The 24,366-nt window shown below is 40.7% G+C and overlaps 1 protein-coding gene across 2 annotated transcripts in view; it reads right to left on the reverse strand.

The window, feature by feature from the left end:
* The window catches only part of TRIM2 (tripartite motif containing 2), a 61,673-nt gene extending 56,915 nt beyond the window's left edge, over positions 1-4,758 (reverse strand). For both annotated transcript variants that reach the window (XM_059817407.1, XM_059817408.1), the window contains exon 1: positions 4,743-4,758. The gene's annotated coding sequence lies outside the window, so the exon portion shown is untranslated. The remainder of the gene's footprint in view (positions 1-4,742) is intronic.
* Between the last annotated feature and the right edge of the window lie 19,608 nt (positions 4,759-24,366).

Here is a 24,366-nt window from a genome sequence, read left to right on the forward strand (position 1 = left end):
AGAACCAAGATGGATGGAGCCAACTAACATCTACCTGCCACACTATCTGTTCAGCACCTCAAGAACTATATTCCAGTTGTTATTTCAGTTCTTCCTTTTGAATAGGATTTGCGTTTGAGCTTTTGCCCTGAAGTCCAGTTGGCAAATGGGAAGGCTGCCTGGTTTCCAGCAGACTTCTCAGCTGACTATATCCTTGGCTGTCCCCACACAGTACATTAGAGTGACATGTTACGTCATTTATTTCACTTTATGCCATTCCAGTTACAAACTGCTATTACTGTGATCAGACTAAATTACTGACTTCCAGCTAAACTCACCTTTTAAAATAAGCAATGCCCAATCCAAATATAGCCAACTACACCAATTATTAGAAGGAATGACATGCAATACCAAGATATGTCTACAGATTCTGTGACAGAAAATGTCTAGAGAATCTATGGTAGAAAAGAAAGACAAATGTCTTTAATGTTACCATTTATACAATAAATATTTAGTTATTTAAACCACAGAAATAAAACCAGGTCTTTATAGAAATAAAACAATTCAGAAAGTTTGACATGAAATGCCATTTTCATCTCTCCAAAGGTCAACCTGAGTTTTGTTCAGTGGGAGGTGGACTTTATTCCCGTTGATCAAAAATAAAAAGGAAGAGAAAGAAATCTTGTACAATTTCTCACAAAACAGGAATTCTTCCAAATTGCATTTGCTAAGTGTTTGCAGCCAAGCAGCTCTTTCCATTACAGGCACATATTAATATAAACCTTACAGCACACCAAGGACTGCCTCCAATCCGTTCATGTCACATAACAAATACAAGAGCAGGCCCAATTCTAACAGAAGAAGCAGGTGTGTCTTAAAAGGTAACCTATCGAAAATGGAGGTATAGAGAGGTGAATTCTATTTATGTGAATGCTAAGCCCTGGTTTTTTCCCTTCAGTATTTTAGAAACCTCCAAACAATCATTATTTCCTTTCCAACATTGATTCCTTTCAATAAATATTGATTTTGTTTCAGAGTCTTGGTTTTTTAACAACTCATGTCATGAATTTCACATGGCTAGCTTCCCCCCACCCCCCCTTTTTTTTTAACCCACAAACATCAGCAATAACATAACCACAACCTGCAGTCTCTGGAAATAGCATATCTAATTTTGGGTGAAGGTGTCAGCCAAGTGTAGGATCTGCAATAGTGGATTTCAATCTGACAGTCACTGGACTTATTCAACGTGGTCCCTGAAAGCTGACTAAAAAAAGCAAGCTCATATATGTTACCCTGCGAACTCTGGATGGTCAAAATTCCAGGAGAAAATTTTCAGGGCTCAAAAAATAAAAAAAAGTGGATAACCACTGTGTTGTAGTTTTCAGCACATTTGTAGATTCTTTGGAATTAATGGCTTTTTATAATACAGAATATTACACTGTCCTTAAAATAACTATTTAAATCTGAATTTCTATAACGCGATTGTATTAAGGAACATTCTTTATAAACTGAGTTTATTGTTTGGATTAATATATATGTTTGCTCCTGTCTATAAACAAATAGTTCAAACTAGCTATACTTGTATCCTCAGGCGCATTTAATTTTGATAATATGCTTGCCAACTGATCAAATCCAGTTCTTTTACATTTGGCTCAAGGATTTATCTTAACCTACCGTACACTGTGCCTTTGTTTTTGTATAAATAGTTCATGTGTCTAGACACAATATTACATGTTTCTGCAAAACTGTGTATGTTTAATACTTTATGCAGATGATTAAATTTCAGCTTCACTATAGTAATGCACAACACTTTGTTCTCTGCATTAGGACACCCGAAAACTTTTCAGTTCATTTAATTCTTCAGTTTTCCTCAAAGGAATCATGAGCATCACTGTGTTTACATAAGCCTTCCAAATCCTAGTTTTGTTATGAATTAATGAAATTCCATTATCAGGCAAAGACAGGCCCAGCATGTTTTCACGATGGCTTCAAACACCAATTATCTGGGATTTTCCAGTAAACAACCTGACCTTCAAGCTAGAACTGGGATTGCCAGAGAAAGAATACTATCATGGGCTGGGGAAATCCCCCAGCAGTATTGTCATCTTTTTCCAGGTAAGGCCTAATTTTCCAAACACTGTGCATGCTGCTGGACATCGCAGAATTCAGACAGCACTCGCATGTGCTGTCAGGCCATGGACACTGCTTGTGTCAAACCTAGCCTCAAAACCAAAATTTCACTGAACTCATATATTCTAGCTAGTACATGGAAAATAACTTCCACGAAAAAGATGAACATTTAAGACCCCCAAAAGGTATTAAACATATATATACTTCTAATTTTTATTCTGTGTCTGGCATGATACATTTGCTGTCTCCCTTTATGAGTTACACAAAGAAACCAAAAGATTTTTCCCAGTTGGCTGAAATAAATGTTTCCATTATTTTAATTTTTCCCTCTTCCCAGAAACCCTATAATCAAATCTAGAATTGCTTATGTTATAAAACCCACTTCATGTTTCCTTCTGCAGCATGTGTTAGTGGTGATCCTTGAAGCAACAAAGAAACTCTGTTTAGCCTTCTCCCTGAGGAAAGCCATGGTGTATTAAAGGTGTATCGAAACCATTTCTCATGAAAAAGATGAATCTCAAGGACTGAAATGAGCCCTCAATGAAGAAAACCCCAAGCTATTCTTTATAGCCAAACTGTGGACACTGCAGGTCCAGATCAGACCAGGAAATCCTTCACAACTCAAGTTTGTCAAATGCTTTGGTGAGAAGTTTGAGGAAACCTTTGGTTTATGGTAAGCAGTTTTGGATGAGGGCCAAAGCACAGAAGCCTTATTTCATTTTGTCAGCAGCCAACAGAACGATTCACCCAAAAAAACTCTCTGGAAACAGGGACTAACCTCCTCTTTCTGCTGGCTTTGTTTTCTAGCAGGACGATGCAGTCCCAAGACCAGCTACAGTAGCTTCCTGGTACCTTCTTTCTATAACCACTCCAGGCTTTAGATATCATGAGTCCATCTTCCAGAAAATTACGGGACTAGCTTTAAAACAAACAAGTTTAGACAGATTTTAACAAAGCAAACCTTTTAATATGTTTTTCAAGCCCTGCAGTTTATATTCCCAAGTTTATTCCAAATATTCACATTGTCTAGAAGCTCTCATTAGTATCACTAGTCAATTTAATTTCAGTTCTCACACAAGCAACAATGGGGAATTTTAAGAAAAAAACTTCTGATTATTAAATTACAATAGTTGGTCACAGAACTGTTATCCAGGTAATAAATCCATTGCCCTCAAAGACAAAAAATCCAAGGCTGGAACAGAAAGCAACTTTTCTTATGCCACATCCTTATCTAAGAAATATTTAGTCATTGTACTTTCACCACAATTTTCTTATTTCTCCCCATATAAATGAACATTTATGTAATTGTTTTGGCCTCATTAATGTTTGAGTTCAGGGCGATTTTTGTCTTATTCTTGGTATAGTAGCTGGTACATTATCATTATAATCCCTTGTTTTTACTTAAACCTATAATCTGCCTGACAGTCTGCCTAGACTACATTTTGAAAATAGTAAAATAAACTAAAAGGGGGGAAATCAACCAACATAAGTAACCTACGGAGAGCTTTGCACGAGGTAATGGCTCCAGTTACTCTTCACAAAACACAACAATAGAATACAGCAACACTAATGCCAACTGCCAACTTCAAAAAAATGAACACCTGTGAGAAGTAAACTCTCTCTCCTAATTAGATCTTGGTATTGCCCTCTCAGATTTATAGTCATTATTTTGCTTTGAATAAACATCACTATTTCTTTCCTAGGCAAACTCCTTGGCTCTGTTTCGATTATTTCTTTTAAATATTAAAGAGCAGGAAACATTTGTTTTCCCTTGTCCCATTCTGTCCTGTTTACACAGCATCACACAATCCCCTTTGAAACGCCAGCTCTTACGGCAAGCCTGACACACAGTTCAATCAAAACATTTGCCGTTGTCTTTTTCTGACTACAAACGAATTTCTGCACAAATGCTGAAAAGGTTTAAAGGTTTCACCAGCCATGTAAAGTTGAGCTAGCACGACTGCCAAAGAAAGGTGGTGTCAAACTGCTCGTCTTCCCTACTACCGCCCAAACTAAAAGAAGAGAATGAAAGACAAAGCAATTCACTCATTCACACAGCAGAGCTCCTGGCAAGAGCTCACTCGCTGTAAAACCACTGCTCTCACGAAATACTTGAAAGCAGAAAAAGCACAAGGACAGTTAGAGACGAGTGTGAAAGGGTAACTTACATTATTTAGAAAGACAGTGGGCAAGGACTGCTGCGGTTTCTTCGTTATTTTACACTGCTGTTGGCAGAGCAGACAACCAAAAAAGTTCACCTAAAGAAATCTCGCCTTTTAATTCTCTCTCCCAGTTCATTTACTCTGGCGCCTCTCAGCCTGAAGAGATCCGACAGTCAAAAGTTTATCCCCTTGTATTTCCAAATGATATGGCCGACTTTCCTTGGACACATACCAATGATGCAGTAAAAATAGACAAAAGGGGGGGGAGGGAAGAAGCAATCTAGCTTGAGCCTGAATCTTCTTAACCCAGTGTTTTCTGTAAAAGCCACTCTTATGTCAGAAGCTCCCATCCCTATACTAACTTGCAGAGCATGGAGTCATCCGTCTGGTTTTCATAAGCTGCAAATTACAGGCAAACCAGGGAATATATACAGTCCAGTTTTAGCAGAACTCCCCAAGCATCAGCCTTACAAGTAACGTGAGGTACAAAGGCTTTGAAAATAAACAGCCAGCCCCATGCCGGGATGGTGTCCCTCCTGCAGATGACTGACTGCTCCCCCAGGCAGTCCCCAGCAGCCGAGTGCACCACACACCACTCAGGAAGGTGGCACCCGGGTCCCCCCGCTATGGAAACAAACCAACCTTGCAGCCCTCCCTCCCAGCACAAAGAGCCTCTCTGGAAGGGGGGGAAAAATCCAGTGCATTCCTTGAAATAGTTCAACAGTTTAGCAAGTCATTTAGAACAACCTGGTTTTTATAAACAGGGAAGTGAATGCTGATCCATTTACATCCTTTAAATGCTTCCAGGTGGGAAGCAAATCTATTGTGTTGCGAGGTTTTGTTTTCGTTTGGTGGGGTTTTTTCGCTAATAAGGCAACTCTCAGAGTCAGCAGACAGTTGCTTGATACAGAACCTCTGGGGTAATCTGATCCATTAATTACAAGAATGAATATTTTTCCAGAAGTATCACAAGCAAAATTTTGAAAAGCACCCCATGGAAGTCCATGATTTGAAGCTCCTAAGTCACTTTCAGTCCCTGTTTTCAGCTATTTAAAGGTCTACTGCCCTGATTAAATTCAGGTACCAGAGGCTTGAGGGGTCACCTATATTTTTTGATACCTCAACACTTTTGAGTCAGTACTGAAGAACATTGTTTTCCCAATAAAAAATTGGGAAACCAATTTTATAGTGGATAAAAAAAGTTTTGCCATTGCTTAAAACTGAAGTTGTTTTTACCTGCACGCTCTTTTAGTTTAAAATATCAAGTTTTATTTAGTCTTTAGTTTTGCCAGAGGACTTTTGCAAGCTTTTCTACTGGGAATAATCATACTCTATTTGAACAGTGAGAATCTCTAAACGAGGCAGCTTTCACTAAACCATGGGTGAATCAGTACAGTGAGTCATTAACAAAATAAAAACGCCTAAAAGTCCTGAGCCTTTTCACTTGCTCAGTTTTTCATCTTTGCACAGTTAGGATTGTGCTGATTGTCTACTCATCTCGTACCTGGATCCAGGATTGACATGACTGGACTGTTAACGTCAAAAGACTTGAATTATAAAAAAAAAAATAAATAAATAAAAATCAAGACTCTCTAATCAGTAGAAGCAAAGGAGAAAATTATGAACGAATTTTCTTTGCGTGTATTTTTGCCTGTGCTGTCACAATTCCTTCCAATAGTTGTATAACCCATTGAATAATTTCAGTCACATCAGGTAGAATGCTAGAGATCTCAGAGGTATTATATTCCTACAGCTTTTGTGAAAACAGGCAGCTCTCCAGGTGAGTGAAATACAATCCAGTGATCCAATGTAAAAGGCTACACATGAGCTCAGTTTTATTATTACACACCAGAGCACCCCACACAAACAAGAGGTACATGAGAACACATTCCATGTGCCCTACTGCTCAGCTGCTACCACAGTTGTGCATCTTTGGCCTGCATTCTAGCATTTTTCCTCTCTTCTCTTCTGTTCTCCCATCAAGGTAGTAAGGAGCAAAACACTTGAAATGCACAGACATCAGCTGAAGCAAATAATATTTTTTGAAACAGCAGTAAACAAGGTTTGTTAACAGCTGAGTTATTCTTCTCCCACTTAGTAAACAAGTGGGGTGAACAGACTATATCTTGTTTTTGTCAGGACTGATATTTTCCATGAAATCAAAGGACTTGATCCTAGTAGAACAGACTTCGGGGTTTGGGGCCAGAAATTGTTTCATGGGGTACAGCAGAGTAGCCCTTGTGTAGTTTTCTGAACATGTAGGTTCTCTTCCCCACTGTACTACCACAATACAGGACAAGTTGAATAACTGTTATCTTTGGAATAAGAACTCTTCTTTTGGTGAGACGTGGTGTTAAAGTGGAGAGTAGGTGGAAATAACCACTTTCAGTTTGTGATGCTCGTGCTGACTGAACGTTTTTTCCCCCCAAGGAGCAAATGCATTAATTCACACTGATCTCTCAGGTACTCTTCGGTATATCTGTTCTCTCAAAAACATCAGGCCATTTACACCAAAGGCTGCTTTCACAAATAACAACTCAGTAAGGGAACTTCAAGAAAATTCAAGATTCAAAAATAGAAGACTGATTTTAAATGACCTTTCATTTTTCAGGCTCTGGGGATCATTCACCGTATTTTTCTCCCTTCTTTTCTGTTCTTCATTTCCTCTTTCAGATCATCCATGTGGGGTACCAGCATCCTACTGTCCATAGATAGCTCCTGTCTCCAGGCAGACTAGCTGTGTGTCCCCTCACTGTTGCCTGGATATTACTACAGCATCGTTTGATGCCCACTTTCTCACACTCTGTCTCCATGAACTTTGAGGCAGTCAAGCACCATGTTCCTATCTAGCACAGGGATGTTAGTTTTCTGGAGAAATGGAGATGAAAGATATTCATCAGTTTGATAGTGAGAGAAAATTTACTGTAGAAAGCTTCATATAGGAAAGACTGCAACAAAGAACAGATCAGATAGGGAGAAAACCTGCTAGGAGCAATTTGCCTTCTCAGAAAAATGGCATCTTCCATTTGTTTTCAAATGCCAGCTACAAAACAACCCTGTTATTTTCCATGTAAGTAGAAAACAACCCTGCTTTTTCACCAAGATGTCAGCAATGTTAGTAGGACAAGAGTAGAGTAAAATGCAGCTTAGATATTGATTATACTGCGTATATGCAGCTTTATACGTAGATTCTTGAAAGTTTTTTTTTAAACCTCATTGTGTGTTCATTAAAGCAAGGAAAAAGTGCCCCTCCTCAGTCAGTAACGGACAAGTTGTGATGCACAGTAGGTGGCACAGTGTGTAGGTCTCTTGGCCTGGATTCTGCTCGCATCTAGTCTAATGTGGTTATATTGGGATTGCTGAATTGCAAAGGTATAGATGAAAGCAACCTGTTTTCCATCCTGTTCTTTTGCGGTTTAAATACTGAGAAAGTGACAGGTGAAAGGTCTGGGTTTGGTGGAGGATGCATCTTGCCATTTAATTTGAATCTATGAAATTGCCTGAATTATAGAAGCTCAGGATGGCAGATTAACAAGCCAGGGATGCACCACAGGTATGTGTTCACCTGTCATTTTAGCAGTAGACTACTTGGTGTAGGATTTTAAATATGTTTATGCAGATTTCTAGTCAGTCATAGTTGTCCTAGATGAATCTTCTAACGCAAAAAAGCTGGCAGGCTTTGTACAAACTGAAAAACCACCAGACTGATACACTGAGACAAATCTACCCTTGGAGGAGTTCAAGGTGAAGCTTCAGTTCACTTACTCTTGATAAAATAATGTAGATTTTGGCACTGACAATGACACATTTTTTTTAAAGACAAATTAGCTGTGATACTATAAATCATTTTACCACCAGCATTTTAACACCAGCACATGGAATATCTTGGGTCTGGGTTCAGATGCTAAGCTTGTATTCAGTTGGTCTGGCCTCACTTACTACGTATTTTATTTTAGAACTTCAGCTTGGTGCCCAGTGACTTGAGTTTGGCAGAAGCCTGTGCCCCTCCAGAAAGGCACATCATTGTCAGCTGATCTTCAAAAGAGATAATATAGTGTGATAATCCTTTGCAGCCTGCTCCTACTGTTAGATGAGGACTGGACTGTTTCCAGTGCTTTTGGTATTTTGCTTTATAATGTATCACTTATTTTCCACAGAAAGAAAATACACAGCTCAGACAAAAACATAATGTATTATAACCTTGATGTCATCATTCAAGAAGCCCCATGGCTGCTGCTGTTTTCACTACAGCCTGCAGTAGCCCCTGGCCATCCCCAGAAAAAAGGGAGAATAAGCATTGCACTAAGCCACTTTTTCCCATCAACTCTCACTAACATCTGTGACTGCACAGATCTGAGCTTGCCGGGGGCACATGATCTCATTCTGAGCACTTTGGTGACACAGACACATGCAACCTTTTCCCTTCTAAGTGAGCTGGAGCAGTAGTCCCTTTTTCCCACCCTGAAGCCCACAGTACAGGAGTTAATGGCTGGATATTTTGTATTCTTGAAGTAATAAACCAGCAAACAGTATGCAATACGTATGTCCCTGTGGTTTTCATCAGGGAAGGTCAAATATTAGAAGGATGTAATTTCAAAAGACAAACATTAGACTGTTTTCAAAGGTTCCCTTTCCCCCTCTGGCTGTACACTCCCACTTCATACCTTGCACTGAGGCACTTGTTGGACTCCTGGTGAACAGATACAGTTCATCACCTGACAGAAAATTGACCCATGACAAAATGCATCAATTTTCTGCAAGGGGAGTGAGGTGAATTTGCTCACAGGGGTCTGCTGAGTGCTGCAGCCGACAGAGACGTGGGACATTATGGAGCAGAGCAGGGGAAGAAAGAAGACTGCGAGCCAAATGCTCAAGCTGCTTATCAAAATATACCGTGAAACAGCAGGTAAGCCCCACGCTCCTCCTGACTGTAATCTTACTTCAAGCTGTAAGTCGCACTTCTGTGGCAACCATGACCCTTAAACACTGGTGTACACTCAGCCTGTGCCGGGCTCACGCTTCTGCTCTGTACTGCCCTGAATCATAGTTTGCTACTCTCAGAAATTAACCACCAGCCCTGGCTCCTATAAAATCGTAATGTCTCAGTATTACCAGTTTTCACAAACTTTCATTCACATAAGTAAGCTTTCTTTCAAAAACAAGTATCCAGGAAACACTGATGTAATACATTTTCACATGGCTGCATTCATGAAAAGTTCTGAACCAAAAGTAATGTGTCCAAATCCCTCTTTTTGTTTGAAAACACCGTTCATCCAAGAATCAGAAATGTTACCATGTGACCAGTAACACAAAGAAATGAGCACATGAAGAATCACAGCAAACAGTTCAAAAGCAGCTCTGGGCCTGAAGCTGGTTCACAAGATGTGTGTTGAATACTGGACACTTTGTTTGCCAAGAGAAATAGAAAGGGCTACATTTTCTAAAAAATATACCATGCTTACATATTTCTTCGCTTAGTCTTTCTCTGACCTTGCCTGGAGCTATCCATTCTCACAGCATACAAAGAGCTAGTATGTGCCCGGTTTACCCTGGACCTGTCCTACTTTCCTGCCTTCACGTACAACGAGAAAGAGGAAAAAGAAGGTATGTTGAGACCTTTGCACTGAAGAACCTGAGACTCTAGGAGAGAAGAAACAGCCCCGTGTTTCTCAGACTGCAAACACTGGGCTGTAGTGAGGAAGACAGCATAGGAGGAGAATATGGCAAAGAGCGAAGGGCTCTGGGGAAGCTTTTAAGGACTGCAAAGCAGGGAGAACAAACACCTTAAATGGTATGGAGCACAGAGGTTTAGGAGGATGGGATCTGGGAGGCCTGGAAAAAAAGGTAGCTCTAGGATGGGAGGAGAGGAACTGTAGCAGAAAGACGAAGAGGCTGTGAACTATGTGGTTGAGGCAGGGGGGCATGGACCACAGGGAGGAGCTAGGTACTCTACACCGGCATGAGCTGGAGACCAGGTCTAAGGATGAGGGGCCTCAGGCTAGGAGACACTAAAAGCCAGAGTGAAAGGCTGAGAGGCTTGAGGCTGTGCAGAGCTTTGGGGCAGGTGGGAATATAAGATATCTCTACTGAGAATACCCTAATTTATGTAGCTGCACACATATACAAGAATGCTGGCCCTGCTCTTTCTGCCCACATGATCACCTCTTCCCACTCCTGTATCCTCTTTTTTGCAGTCAGAGCCACAGTCGCCCTGGCTCACATTTTCCCGTCTGTGTATTGGAGTGTGACAGCATAACATTTTCCATAGCCACTGTAAATCAAGGAAATGTTTTCATGTAGCTCTGGTTCCCACAGTGTACAGGAGTGTCAAGCATAGATTTCAAAGTGATAGAGGGGAGTGGGTATCAGGAGAAAATGATGGGGAAAATGGAGAGGAGGCGGCAGATTTCCACGATGATCTCGTGGAAGCAACATCTGAAAACTGTAATATGCTGGAACTTCAGCCACTGCTGTGCTAGAGTTAATATTAACCTCACCAAATACTTATCAACTTGCTTTTACACATTCAAAAACTAATTGAAAAGAAGGCCAAAGGTACCACTCTAAAGTTAAGCATCCCAGTCAGAAGCAGAAGTTAAACCATACGTACAAGAAGATAATGTAATTCTTACAGTCCCATTTCAGCCCTTAGGTAACCAGTCACCCTATTGCTGTTAGCGGGAGTTTTGCCAGAATAAGACCTGCAGAATTCCATGCCAGGATATTACTATAATAAACATTAACATCTGACAGTTAGGGTACATTAGGGGGTTATACTATACCTTAGGGAGTATCAGGTAAAGCGTCAACTGAAGATGATGTGTAAGGAGAAAGATGTCAGGAAGAAAGTATGATTTGATTTCATGAGGGAAACTGCAGTGTAATCCTTGAATCTTAATGGCTACTATGCTTCTCAGTTTCACATGCTGTGAACCAGCAGTGATAAGAGGGAAAGGCCAATGACAGCCGTGATAATTTTTTTAGATAGCAGCAACCAAGACAGAACACAGCAAGCTACCCACTGAGTTGGGGACACTTTCTGCTATAAGCTTAAATTATTGCTTTCTTAGACCTTTGGCCCAGTTACACAGGCAAAAAGGAAGGAAACTGAAACATTTAAAAGCTCCTTCATGGATGAAGGAGCAGTGGCATCTATAATATTTCCTGCCTACTTGAGCACATACTGGGATACAATTTGCTTTCTAGGCCTGAGAGAGGTAAGCTAGAGGGAGGAATCTGGGTGGGCCATATGGAGGCTGCAGTTAATTTTATACCAGTCCTGTATGTACCCTAAAATAAGGTCGTTTGCAAGACTGTGCCTTTTACACACTATCAAAGCAAAGCAGCAATGCAGAGAGCCTGTTCTGTAAGCCAGTGATTCCAGTAAGAAGAAAGCTTAGGGCTTGCCTATGGAGTCCAAGGGAACATCTTTCCAGCATAGCAAGAGAGCACAGCCAGTACAAGTATCTGTATGCCACTGATGCTTGTTTCTTTCAGCATTGCTGGCCAGCTGGGAGGCTGGGCATATCAGGGAGGAGGGAGAGAAGTCAAAGAAATCAGTAGACTCTGGTAGGTACAGATTTAAGGCAGCACAGACCTGAAGACCACTTAGCCACTGCAATTCACTCTCTGCCACGGGCAAGAAAGGTAGAAAGTGATCCTTTTTCTTTCTGTCTTGACCTGTGTTTTCTATTATATTTTAGGTAGGCCACCCTACAGATCTGGCCCTGTGGCAAATTCCTGGTTGAGAAACTTCCTCTATTCTCCTGGGGTGACTTTTGCACATATAACCCGCCTTGCAATCCTTTTCTTTCCTAAATGCAGTGCTTTCTCTGAGTAACACCACCAAAATAAAATGCACACATTAGAAGGAGACCCTCTGCTCTTGATGTATGAGTGAGATCTGAGTACTACAACCCTGCTGCTTTTTCTTTTTAATAGAAAAGGCTGCAAGCTTAGCATTTTTCATTTTTTAAAACCAACCAGTATGTTCCACTTTAGTGGCAACAACATCCCTTACCTAAAAAAGGATCTAATACCTAGGAAAACAGACCTGAAAAAAAAAAAAATCACAATGAAAGATTTTAAAAGCTTTCATAGCTATGGGTGAAAGTTAAGGATATTAGTCAGAGGGTTCAGATTTAAGAGAGAGGACAACTTAGCCAAGGAGGTTGAGGAGGGGTTGTTTGCAAATCTCAGCCTCTATCCCTACAGAGACCTGACTACTGATGGCGAGTGATTTTACAAGTCTATCCAAACCTGACAGAAGGCTGCCACTGCTTCTTTCAGGCCCTCAGACTTTCTCCTGTCATATAGCAGTTCAGTTTTCTGGTCGGACTCAAACAGCTGATGGGAGAGGGGCACATGCATTATTTCCCTCACAGGCTTTCTCTCATCATAACCTTAATTGATGTGTGCCAATCATATAGGACACATCAGCAGAGCACCTGCTAATAAGCCGAAACCCTGAGATGAAAAGCACCCTTAAAGCCTCCTGCTTTCACTAAGAATTCAAATGCTCAGCGTGTCATGAATTACAGCTCTGGTAACTCAAAGCTCTTATTAATCTAGACAGCTGTTCTTTCCCTAGAGATTGATCAGTTCTGGGAGCTGGTCTGACATTCTCAAGGGCAAAGAATGGGAAATCTAGTAGATCAGATTCAATGTTACAGGCTTTGCAATCTGGTAACTGTAAGTATATTTGGGAAGTACTGGTAAGAGGTCATGGTAAGAGGCCAGGGTTTCAGTCAACCCCAAATTAATACTTTCCATTAACTGCTGAATAACTGGACAATAGCTATATTGCAAATGCGCCTGCAGAGTAAAGAGTCAGCCATAGGAAAATGTTGACAAGGAATCCCACAGTCAACATACAGTGCACCTACAGAGCCAGGAGAAGAAAATGAATTGCAGAAAAAACACAGCCCCGCGAAGCAGATCTTAGTTCTATTTCCAGCTTTCTTGCAGATTTCATTTCCCTCTTTTGTAGATTGAAGGCAATATGCTTATTTGCTTCCCAGGCTATCTGCAATCTTAGTTAATGAGTATTAGTAAGTTATTTTGTTTTCACAAACTGCCTACCATCTCAGAATCAGAAAGTACAATTATAGCATATGCAGTTCAGAGTAGACAGGTTTTTTTATGAAGGATGTTGATTCAGCGCCCTGTTTTAGCAAGCCCTGTGAATACATCTTGAAAATTTTCTCTCTGGGAGGAAGACAAATCAATTTTAATCTTCTGTTTACCCTGATGTAAATCAAATAGGCACAGTCTGCCCCTACAGAGCAAGCCACGTTGTGCTGGGCTCGTGATGCACAAGGGAATTCTTTCTTTATTCAAAAGAGAAACAATGTGGTAAGCATATTGATTATTCCTAACTATGTACTGAGAGAGCACAGCAAAAACTCCTAGGTGTGTATTTATGCCTGATGTGTATCTCATAACTTTCCTTGTTACTTAAATACTGAGATCCTGCTTTCTTAATCTATAGACAAAAACCAATTTCATCTTTACTAATCAAGGCTTAGTATCTATCTGTACTTAGAGAGAGTGATTAAAAACCTCTAGCTTGTATTCACAGCCTGTCACAGAAGCAGCTTATTGTTGTAATTAGCTTTAGTTCATACACTACCACACACGTACTGTATTGCTGTAGAGGAGGCTCAACCTCAGAGCTGAACAACTGTGAGCATCACAACCCATCTAGTTAAAATTTACTAAGTACAATAGCTGCCCATAGTTTGACCAGTTTTATTTGAAAGTTTCTGTCTAGCTGTCTCTTAGCCACTGCTTACCACAAAATACTGCTTGACTGGCCCTCTGCAATTCAAGACTCATTGAATGATGCAGTCCTTAAAAGCATTATAGATGAGTGGGAGAGTTGAGCCAAAGGTCTCCAGACTGCATCAGGGCTGTCTGCAGAAGCTATGCGCAGCCCCAAAACACAAGCAGCATGGCAGGGACAAGGGCACGACCCCCAGGGCATCCCCCTATTGAGTACATCCATAAGGGGCAAGTTAGACAAGCTGAAAAGAACATAGCATCAGGCCTCGCTTCGGATTTGCTTTTATTTTTTTGGCATGACTCAAGGGTAACAAAGACCTGATTGAAATTTAGAGGTAAGGTTATTCCTGTGATTTTAGAAAGAGGCATAATGAACTTGCTTATTTACAGTGACAGCTTCTTCCCCCCTGGTATCTTAAACTCAAAGCCTGAGCTGAATTTTCTGGAGATCCTGGCACTTCTGGTTCAGATGAGAGCTGAAGAAGTAGTACCCTGGAGAAAGGACCATTCTGGCAATATCAAAGTGCTGTCATAGTGACATACGGGACACTTCCAGCCATACCAAAAGAAGGAAGAACTAAAAATATGGCTACAGCTTACTCTGCTTGAGGCTTCCCACCCAGTTTTGAGCTCACAGCATTTTGGATAAACAGCCAAATCATGAGGTATTTCTCTTAGCCAATCTGAACCCTGTGAGATGCACACAGTCATCCCTAGAAATTACTATTCGCGTTGTCCAATAGGATTTTGTAAAATAAGAGAAAGGAAGAAAAAGAAATAATACAGTACAGTGACCTCATTAATAGACTGTTGAGTGCTGACACTTACTTTGCTCTATGGTCATGGCAAAGTCACTTAGTCTGTCATATCTTTATTTTCTTCATTTATAAAATGAGATCTATAGATGAGCTCCTCAGCTACCACATGAAATCTAGACACAGACTTGCCAAAACTTCAGGGGCAGACTAGTTCTGAGATTCTGCATGGTGTCCAGCTCTGACAGGGACATTAAGATTTTCTTTGCTGGTGTAAAGGGTAAAAGAGAAAGTCTGAAAAGTCTATCAATATTTGCAATGCAGGATTAAGTTGAAGAATACTGTCCAAACATGGAATATTTTATTTAAAATTCTGAACATTAGAAAGGGCATATTAAAGACACAAAAAGTCAAGCTTGTTCCATCTCTGCAATCTTTTGCTCTGTGGAGCTGTGAACTTTTCCTAATAGCGGCCAACAAAGAGGACTGAAATCTCTGAACATGACTTTGCTTTTTCTACTGCTAGGCTAGATCTTAGAATATGACAGCACCTATCAGCATTTTTGGGAGCATTCATTTTATAGTATCCCATTTGTAGCCCTTTCACACTTTCCTGAACAACGCTACTTATGACCTTGCAAAAACTCCTGCTGTTTGAACAACTGGATGTGATCAAATACTGGAAATGCAGCTAAAAATGAGAACTAGATGCAGATTAGCTAAAGTCATATAAAAAACAAAAAAAATAACCTGGCAAGTTTAAATGGGTTGTGTCCCTATTAACTTCTTCCCTCTTGCCTCCCAGGAAGGTCTCATTTGATACTGAAATAGTGTAGTCCTTGTAGTCATGACACTGCATACAAAGTAGCTGCTCTTTTACTTCAGACAGAGGAAAATACTTTAATAGCTGCCTCTCTGAATGACAGTGCCTACCTGCCTTGTTAAACATGCCCTTAGTCTTATGAGAAAAGCCACAATGAGACAGAAGGCTACTTACTAGTGTTCCATAGAGTCCATACAGGAGTATCAGAGACTGAAATTCACTGTGCCTCTGATCAGAAGATTTAGCTCCCTGCAGCATTCAGGCAGTTGGTCGCATTATGGCCATCAGGCGGCTGAGTTAAAGGGTGGCCTTGCACAAACATAAACAGCTTGTCAGCACAAGCCAAAGAGGCGGGCCTGCCCTGCCAGCCACAATGCGAGCCAATGATTAGCTTCTTCGCATTCTGGGTGTTCAAGATATTGTGTTTCATTCTTAAGTACGGGAACAAGAGGGACTGACTAGGAAGGGCTAGTGCCTGACTGTTTACTGCTAGGCAGCAAAATGCTTAAGGCAGAAGGAAAAAAACCAGTAAGTCACTTCAGGAAAAGCACATATTTGCTGTGTATTCATACAAACACTTTTAGAAAGCCCTTTGTTCCTTTTAGATCAATCAATCAAACTAACAAAAAAACCAATCAAACAAACTAACAAAAAAACCTGTGAATTAAGTTTAGCCCATATTCACTGTAAAGAAGTTTCACTTGCAAAGTCTCTGATTTTTCTTCTCTCCACCCTTTTTCTTATTCTCACCCTTCCTAACACACTTTGCTGACACTGGTGTTTCTCACTTCTCTGTCACAAATGTCTTACCCTGACCTTCTTGAGCTCACTCCCCAGCCTTCATTGATCCTCCTATGATTGCTTCTCTTCACCTCCATCTTAACCACTTGTTCTTTCGGTCCTGATCTCCCCAAAAGAACACAGTCACAACATAGGCACCTTAAGGTATGGTTCTGTGAGACAACCAAGCTGATGTAGCAACTTAATGCTGTCAGAAGTGGAGGTATTGAGACTCCCCTCTCTTCAGCACCACACCGTACCCCCCTGTCTGCATCCCCCCATAATTTCAAGGAAAGGTAATGTAGCACAGAGGCAAATACTTCTCTGTCAGTTTAGTGATCTTAACAAAGAGGCAGAAGAGGTATTGCATGGAGTGAACAGTCCCTGAAATTTAAGCTCCTTCTAATCTTGCCTCAGCCATTTATGATCCCACCTGTCTCCCCAAGTTCCTCTCTCCTTTGTTGTGTGAATTGAATTGTTCCTAGTTAATTGAACACCGTGCTTACAGCTGCTGATCCCATTTCATCCCAGCTCTGTCCTACTTTCTTATGCCTCTAGTTTGACTGTGAGGCCTGTCTGCCACCAAAATCAGTCTCATCAAGTCTCTTATAATAACTTCCTGCATAAATATCATGCTTTGTACTTCAGCCTCAGCCTCTTTCAGCTCTTTTCTCCTTCGGAAATAATTAAAACCCTCCTTAAAAACCATGCCATCATTTTGGCTTTCACTTTTTTTTTCCTCTGACCTTTCTGATTAATTCTTCTCTCAGCATTTATCTCTTCTTCTCTCACACTCCCAAGGCACCCTGCTTCTTGTTATATTCTATCCAGCTTTTACTATTTGCTTGCGCAGGTTCCCGTACCGCTTTTATGTCAACGATTTATAAGCATGCATTTCTATTTTTCAGCTTTCTGCTTTTCTCCAGTCCCATATTTTACCCTGTGTTTTAGGCGTACTGTATTAAATGCCTTGACAGCTCCTAATTTTAAGATCCTTTTCTGGGGGGCAAATTAAAGCAGTCCAATCACACTACATTCATTACTGTATAGTCTTGGCACAAGTCATTTCCCTCCCCCTCTGCTTTGGTAAAGGAACTGAGCCCCCTGCAGAAGCAGATGCTGAAGTTAGCACCTCGTTCAGATGGGTAGGCATATCACAGCTCTCAGGCTTCTGCTGACAGGCTGCACGCAAGTTCTGGCACATATCGCTGCATCACAATGTGCTGGGGTCACGTTTGCAAGTTTTTCTTCACAGTGAGACATACTACACACATTCTTCAATGATATCTGACATTCTGGTGCAATTGCACAGCTCCATCAGCTGCCACCCAAGTATATAACCTACACTGCCTATACTTTTATCCACATTTCCTGCTTAGTTAACCCTGTGCTATCTGCATTAACAACATTATTTTACCAGAGCTCTCTTCTTCTAGTATTTTTAACATGTAAATCTCTGCCCAGATCCACCGTGCGATCACAGTATATGATTAGTTTAATTATTTTGATTATTGAGTCTGGATCTTATTCCCAATGCACCTACATTGTTCTGCACAGAAAATTCAGCAACTGAGGTCATCTTTTGTTCCATACCCCAGCCACATTGCCTACATCCCCATGAAAGCCACGCTTTCTTGTTCTGAGCTTCAAGGCCTTCTCAGAGTTTCTCCTTTCTTATTGATCTGCTCCCACAGCTCTCTTTATCACAAGGCCTGTCTTTTCAGCCTTCTCTCTTCCTACAAAGCTCTTTTTACCTTGTCCTCTATGCAGAGAATGCCCTGCTTCATCAAATCAAGTTATCTATTCTTCTTTCTTTTCTACAATCCATGTGTCACAAAATAGAGAAATAATGTATCAGAATGAGCGAGGAGCAATAAATAGGTGACAAGTCACTCCAGAAAGAGTGATGTTTCATCTGCATATATAAATTATATGTGCTAGAAATTTTCTGTCAATCAACCATATACCATATGTTATGCACCTTACACTGTTACATATTTTTTACGGAACAGGATAGGCATCAAAAGCCCTCAATGGATATGGATCAGGTGCCCAAATGCTGTACATGAGATTGTGAAAAGATTGCTAGGAAAAGGCTGTTTGTAGATGCACAAGAGAAAGCAAGCTAGCTATTGCATCTCTGATTCCCATGGCAATTTATTTAAGATGCTAATTCTGTGTAGCCACAAATAAAGCAACAAAAGAGAGAGCAAGAATGAGCTGATTTAGTGGACTATGTTGAAAAGGCACACTTTAGACAAAGTCACCCTGGGTATAACTCCTGTGACACCACTCGTAGAATTATGCCAAGGATGAAGCTGCCTCTTTGTCCGTAAACCTTGTATGACGCAGGAAAATTGTTACCAGCACTGCTAACGGTACCAACCCAGGCACCAGTTAAGTGAGATGGCCAAGCTGATTTAACAGCTTACTTTTATCAAAAAGGTCATCTGCCCCCTCTCTTCATCATCATTCCCAGCTGCATAGGCCTGCCCCCCCTTACACATGTTCCAGGAATGGTGTGAAAGCTCACAGACCAAATTTGTCTTGCTGAATATGTTTTTCAGACAGGTTAATGATCTGACTCATCCCCCTGCCGTGTTAAACAGTGCAAGAGCCAGCAGAGGGAAGCAGTAAACACATGTGGTTGGAAGCAGGAGAAGGAAAGAGGTGGAGACAAGAATCACTACCTGCTTTGTCATAAGCAGAAAGCTGGCTGTCATCCCCAGAAGCTACCATCCATCCTGGGGTAAGACCTAAAACTATGAGCCCCAAAACAATGCCACTCTTAAACACAAGGCCCCAAAAGCTCCTATAACTCCTTGTTAGATTTCCAGCAAGCACTCAAATGTTTTATTGAAACGTATTTTCCAAAGGAAGACAAGGCTTTATTTTAACTAAATGCAAGTTTCTGAAAACATAGTAATAATTTGATTTTCTCGGAAAAAAATTGGATAGGAGAAAGATTCTGACTGACAAAAAAAGGAAACATTTACATTTTCTGCATCTGAAAACGGAACTTAACTTTGCCCATTCCCTAGGTTGCAGGCTCTATGGAGTAACATTTTGACTCTGTCCACTTCCATATTACCATCCATGCATCTGGCTTCTACCATTTATTGGTAAAACTTGTTTTTCCCTTTCCCCTTTTGTGGCCCCAGCCTAGCCTCACTCTGCCCTTTCTTCTCAAAACACAATCCCAGCAGGATGCCATTTTGCTTGTCCTCTGCTTCTTTGGGAGCCAACAAAGAACCTCAGGCCCCCTGAGGCTCAGCCTGACCAGTTCATATCTACAACTCTGCTGGGAGGAGACCTCTCCTGCTTCTCCAGCAGTAGCCGCAGATGCTGCAGAATGGTGTGGAGTGAGAAGATTTTTGTCATGTTTTACTGGCCTGGTTTCAATTATAAAGTGGGTCACAAGTTATTCCCAGAAAGCTCACAAGCTCAAGCAATGAAAGACTTTGGATAGTGGCAAAAGAAGTGAAACTCTGTAGATGAATTGTTTCATTTTTCTTTAAAAAAGGAAAACAAATGGCAAGGGGAAGAGATCTTGTGCAGATGCAGCACACTAACATATGAGGCTGCAATCAATGGGAACTTGGGCTTAGTTCCAGTTCAGACCATGTGCATTTTGAACTTTGAGCTCTTGGACCATTTCCTAATTAGAGAGCGAGTGACACACTGTGGAACTATTTAACCCTTTGGTGGTGCTTCATGAGGTTTAGCAAATGCCAAGAAAGACTCTGGGGATGTGTCTAACCCCTGGAGGCCACATCTGACTACAGGAAATATCCCTGTGCTCCAAATGGCTTAGTGAAACAACTGCTGTCAGCACCTCACTCTTCAAAGTCAGGTTTACAACTACTCCTTCCTGCACTGCTGAACGATTGCTGGGATCTCCCCCTAATCTGCCAGCTCCCCATCCAGAATCTGCCTCTCTTCAAGGCTTGTCATGTCTCCTCCAAGCCCATCAGTAATGCCACACCAAGGATCAGATCAGACGGAGATACCTGCCTGGAATTTCAGAGCGTAAATAATGACACATTGCACACAGAGACCTGCTTCTCTACTTCACAGGAATGGAAAAGCAGCAGACTATTATAAAATTGTAACTGTAGCCAAAAATACAAACATTATAGCATTAGAAGCTGTGTGGAAAGAAACAAGGGTTATATAGCTGATGTACATCAACAGCTGTCATATTATTTCTATCCTATCTGACTATCACCGGTGTTCTAGTTAGATCTGGACTAGTGATTTCATCTTTTATACCCCTCTGTAAGGTGATAATGTTACATCTTACCTATTTCACAGAAGTACTGTGTGGATACATTTACAGTACTTTGAACCTCTCACTGAAGATATTTTGGACATACAAACTGTTACTACTTTCATTATTGATATGAGAAAGCCAATAAACAGGATAACTACTTTGGCAGGACAAGTTTTGTTTATAATTTCTTGCCACCTCTAAGGTTACTCATTCCAAACATAACACAAATACACTAATAAAAGGAAAGGCGCCTCCAAAAATACATGCACTGTGGGTAAAGATTAACTTTGGGGTTGTAGAGCACAGTAAACTTACAAGCTCAAATTCCACCTCTGCAAGTTTTCTCCCTACTTTCCTCGAGTCCCACGTCCTGGTAAGAGGTGGTTCACAGGCCCCAATTGCCACAGATCTCGGAGGAGGCCTTTCAAGTACAAACTACTCTTTGCCCATGCCTTTCATTTGCCATTCAGGTGTGCTCTACCTTACTTGCGGACTAAGGGCCTCAGTTTCCCATCTCACCTAGCAGTCTGGTAGTCTGAGAGTTTTTGAACCTCAAGGTTTGTCCAAACTGCACTGTGACAGCAAGGTAGCAAGAAATATCAAAGCTAGCTCCAAAATAGCTGCCTAGTACATGTGCTGCTAAAGTACCAGAGAACTCAGTCAAGAAGTGAAGCAAATTAGCCTGTCTTGGACACCATGCTGCCGTAACTGGGCTTCTATACCCAAGCTGGCTATAAGCTACTTTGAGCTGTGCTAATACTACACTACAGACATTTCTCTATTAAATTCCGTGAATTAATCTAGACACAACATTTAAATTCCACTGTTGTTCAGGGGTGATTCATGCACTTCTAATGGGATTTTTCAAACAGTGCTGAAATACCCCTTAGCTATGATTAGCTTTAGAGTTCACAAAAATATTTCAGAAGGACAAATGTTTTGGCTTTGGAGCAGACCTACGTTCAGAGTGTCAGGTGCTTCCAAAAAGAGCCACTGACACCAGCAGCACACATATCCACCCTAATTTCAAATTACAAGATGATTCGTCACCAAGGAACTCATTTCTAGATATCAGTATAAACATTGCCAGCAGTATCTTTGGAACAGACAAATTGGTATGAAAAACCATGCCATCTCCCTTATTAGGTACGGCCTTTGCAACGTGGGCTTGTTCAAAAGGAAAAATAAATAGCTTCCTCAGTTCCTCACATTTCTCTGTGGGCTGAGATGCCCCTGCTCACACAGAACTTAAGGGAGATATTCAAAAGCACTCTTTTGTGAAGACCTTGCTGTCATACAGCAAATCGATATGATTACTTAGAAGACTGCCTTCAAGATAGCAGTGGCTCCTGCTCCCATTATAAACCCTATTCATCCTGAACTCAGCAGTAAATATCCCACTTGCTTCTTTGGCACAGAACCAAACCTCTGCATCAACATGAGCAAAGGATGCTCAGAGACCAGGAGGTATTTGCCCATCACAGGACAAATGCTCAGATTAGCAATGCAGTGACCCTGATTCAAAGACAGCACTTTAATACGTGCCTTCCTTTTAAGCATATGAGAACTCCTGCTGATTTCACTGTCACATCAATGAGGTCACCCGTGGATTTATCCAGGAACTAAAAGGAATTAACTCCCTTCACACACACTCACCCTGAATAATGGCCAGACTGGTCTGCACCTCACGGTGCAGAAGTGATTTGTCCCTCCCCACTCCCAATGTAGATCAGCAGTTTACCCCTCCTTGAATGAGAGTACCTATACGTTTTTTTGTCATCTGCCTACTTGCTGAATTAGAGTGAGGGGGATACCAAGAAAAATGCTATACCCAGCTTACTTCTACACCCCCTTTCTACCCAGCACGCCTAAAGAAAGTGTGCTAGTTACCTAGCATGCGGAAACACTTAAATAAACACTTGAAACAGAACTGCAGAGGCACAACAAAGGTCAGAATCATTCACTTGAATAAACAAATGCTTTTAAAAGATGGTGATGTGTACTTATAGAAGCCCACAAGCAAACACAACAGTCCAAGTTTTCAGTATCCTCATATAACAGGCTAGTAAAAGGGAATTTTGATGAATTCCAGGTGTTCTCAAGTCAGGTTCCTGGTGATTACCCATTCCCCTATAAAAAAAGGACCATGCTAGTTCTCAAGCAAAGCTTTGTTATAGAGGTATTCTGAACAGTAGGAGAGGGAAAGAAGACCTTAATATCAAAAGATATTACAAACTTTAGCCATGCAGAAAAACCCAATTAAAATATAAAAGCCCCCTGATCCAAGTAGCATATGGCTAAAGCTGTCATGTAATCAGAACCAAACCACTCCCATGTCTGCATTTAATTATGTCATGCCATTTTATAGCAGCCTAAGAAAACTGAACTGGGGGTCAGAATAATCCCAGAGTAATGCTTCAGTCAATCACACATACAAGAACCTGGGTAAAATGGATAACAGACAATATCAGCAGACTGAGCATACAAGGGTTCTTATTAAAAGCAAGAACAACAAACAAGTCTATAGACAAATAGCTCACTGCAGAGTGAAAGTACCAATGCTATCACAAATTTCTGTATGGTCTATAAAATTCAAGCAAACCTACTATACTAATGCATACTGAAAGAATGGAGTTCTGTTCAATATGCTCTTACTGATTTGAAAAGAAACAGAATTCATGGAATGCTAAAACACTTCAGAAATATATATTTTGTTACAAGTTCTGCACATATTTAAAACAAATTCTCCATAAGACAATATTTGTATGAGATTGTATGTTCATATAGCAACGATAAGTTATGGGGAAAAATCTACATAAGAACATACTTGTAATTAATATGGAAGTACAAAGGACATGACTGACAATTAAACATGACGTTTAATTTTTTATTCAATGTGAGTCTAAAATCAACTAAATTATATTTGTTTATTTGCAAACAAAAATGTCTAGATAGATTTCTTGCAAATGTTAACTGGGGGGAAGGAAGTTAAAGTCTTTTGAAATATTACCTAGCCAGCAAAAAAGTTCGGGGATATTGTACATTCTATCTCAAGCAAGTAAGTAAAGAAAAATGTATATGCAAAAGCAATGCAATGCTATCTAAGTTAGTAAAGGTTTTCTGAAGATATGCAGAATGAAATAAAATAAAAATCTCTATACCTTGGATCCAGCATCACTATGATATTTTTTATAATAATATGAAATCAGTTCCATCTCAGTCTGCTTTTTGTTCTATTTTTTTAACTTCCACTTAAGAAAACCCCACTTCTTTCAGCATTCAGTCGTCTTATTGCTCTAAAAGTAATGAGTATGCTGCCTCATTCCTTGACCAAGGACTCCCTGATTTCTGTTAAAACAATCACAGCTGCCTGACGACAGCCCAGTGCTCTACCAGGGCCTTTGTGTTGGCCTTGTCTACGACATGGATTAAATTATAGCTTGCACACTGTGATTCTATTTGCATGAAAGGAACAAAATCTGTTGTGAGGCAATACTGCATAGTGCCCAGTGTCTGAATGAACAACAGGCCTTCAAAATTTCTGGGCATTCACTTGTGCTTTCCTGCGTGCTTGTCAAGATCAGCAGTGTGGCACGTTTAAAGGAGGCTTCCTGCTTTGAAAGGATTGTTGTCTGCTCTTGGTTGCTTTCTGACTCAAGCTTAAGCTGAAAGAGACCTCAC

The sequence above is a fragment of the Gavia stellata genome, chromosome 5 (assembly GCF_030936135.1).
Source record: "Gavia stellata isolate bGavSte3 chromosome 5, bGavSte3.hap2, whole genome shotgun sequence".
Classification (NCBI taxonomy): Eukaryota; Metazoa; Chordata; class Aves; order Gaviiformes; family Gaviidae; genus Gavia; species Gavia stellata.